This window comes from Penaeus vannamei, chromosome 26 (genome assembly GCF_042767895.1).
Source record: "Penaeus vannamei isolate JL-2024 chromosome 26, ASM4276789v1, whole genome shotgun sequence".
NCBI classification, from domain to species: Eukaryota; Metazoa; Arthropoda; class Malacostraca; order Decapoda; family Penaeidae; genus Penaeus; species Penaeus vannamei.
The window spans coordinates 7,257,976-7,260,475 of record NC_091574.1 but is presented as its reverse complement, the minus strand read 5'-3'; positions in this window follow the sequence as shown (position 1 = coordinate 7,260,475).

Below are 2,500 nucleotides of genomic sequence, written 5' to 3'. Positions count from 1 at the left end.
AGTGTTGGTGCAAATGCACAGCCTTGCTTTACTCCACTGCTAACTCGAAAAGCCTCAGAAATGGAGCCATTGAAGAAAACAGTGCTATGAATATCCTTGTGGAAGGTGAGGAAATCAAGCAGATTTGGTGGGCATGCAGTCTTTCATAGCATGTGGAAAAGTCCGCTTCTGCCAATTCACAGGCCTCTGTCAAGTCAATGAATGTCATAAAGAAGGGCATTTGCTTTTCTTGGCATTTCTCATGTAGCTGAAGAGGAGAGATCATGTCAACAGTTTATTTGTTTGCTCTGGTCACACTGAGACTCTAGGAAGACACTGGATGCTAGGGAATGGAGGCGAGTAAGAGCTACTCGGGCAAAAACTTTACTCACAATGCTTAGGAGGGAATTCCCCTTATAGCTGTTACAGTCACTTTGGTAACCTTTGTTTTTGTATAAGGTGACAATGTTTGCATCTCACATGGCTTGAAGAACGTAACCCTTGTCCCAGCAGAGGCAAAGAAGTCCATACAAGGGTTTCATCAGTTCGGACTCCCCACTCTTCAAGACTTCTGGTGGGATGCCCTCGCTGTCAGGGGCCTTCCCACTTGCAAGGGAGCTTATGGCCTTGTTGAGCTCAGCAGTGGTGGTAGGTGGGGGGTGTCAAGCTCCTGCATAATGGGCAGGTCAGAGATAGCATCTAGCGCTGAATCAGTTACTGTGCTGATGGTTGCATACAGCTCCAGGTAATGTTCGACCCATCGCTGTAGCTGCTTTCCCTGTACTATAATGTCACCATCTTTGGGTTGGAGTGGGGCTGTTTTAGCGGGTGAAGGTACTGTTGCCATTTTTGATACCCTCATACATGCCTCTGGTGTCTCCAGTATCTGATTGCCACTGCAGAGGTTTAGGCAATAGTTATTGGCACATTTTCCGCCATTCTGGGGATTTCTTCGGGCACTCCTCAGTCGATGTTTTTTTGCTCCTTGTCGAGGACAATGATAGTTGTGCTGTATACAGCATCACACAAGTGGGACCATTCGGTGTCCAAATCTAATGTTTCTCCTTCAACTATCGCCTCCTGAAGTCCACTGACCAGATGATGTGTCTTCTGAGGGCGACCTTTCTTTTTGGAGTGGTGCATTTTCCTTGGAACCAAGGGCACTTTACTAACGACAGGGGAATGGTCTGTGTCGCAGTCTGTACTGTGGTAAGTGCATGTGTGAAGAACACTAGCTAGGTCTACTCGTCTGGTGATGACCAGATCCAACTAATGCCATAGGCAGGATCTGGGGTGCATCCAAGTCACCTTATGAATATCCCTGCAGTGGAAAAGGGTGTTTGTAACACATAGGTCAATTGCACATCTCCAGCAATATGTGACCACATTCTCTGATGAACTCCAAGACAGCTTGGTCAAACATCATGGTCAGCTCCCACCTTCGCATTAAAATCCCGAAGTAGGTATGGTTTTTCGGCTTTGAGAATCTTGGATAGTTCTTCATCCAGGTCCTGGTAGAACTGGCCAATTTCTTCTGGGCTGGAGTAGAGGGTTGGGGCATACATACCTTGGGTATGTATGATTCTACCACTGCCTTGTGAAGGAGGCTCGGTATATGTAAGAAGTGAATTTCTAACAACAAAGCCAACACCATGCCGGTAACTGCAAAAACGCCTGGACAAGGTGTATGGAGGATTAGCTTTAGATCAGGCAGCAGATCCCCCTCTCCACACTGCTGCTGTGGACGAAAGGAGAAGCAAGTGCCAGTACAGTTAGGCAGCAGCTGGAGTACAGCATCAAACTATTTTTAGGGACTCCAGCTCCTGATTTATCCTCGGGGTTTACTCCCGAAGCCTTTCTCATGAAGAGTTTTACCGCAAGGCAACGGAGTTTTCCTTCTCCTAATGCTTATAGAGATAAAGCTTGAAGTATAAGAGGGAAATGAAAGAATTAGCTCAAGTCAGGTAGAGGTCGCCACTCCTCATTCAGGATAGAACCCTGCTTTTACCTTAAGTGTATATACACACATACACAACCACACACACACATATATACATATATAAATGTGTGTGTGTGTCTGTGCGTGTCTGTGTGTGTGTGTGCTTGTGCCTATATGCATAAATACTGCACACACACACAGATATGTCTACACTCTGTAATGTATACATGCCAAACGTGTTTCTCATTATATGAGTAACAATAAAATGTTCTCTCTGCACATCAGTTATGGGGCCAAAATAAGCATGACTGGCACTGATTGGTTTTCCTGTATAAAAGTGAAATGTTTCACTACATTTTCCTAGATTAAAAGCAAGAAAATGGAACCCTAAAATAAAACAAAACTGAATCCTTGCTTATCCTTGAAAAAAAGAAAGAAAAAAAAGCCAGATGAGAATAGAGAATGAAAGACGAAGCAATAAAACGAGAATAAGCGAAATGAGAATAATAAGCGATCTCTCACCTCCCAGAAACCCTTAGCCTTTGGCCGTTCCGCCGAAGTCCCTCTCGAGGCCGATATTTA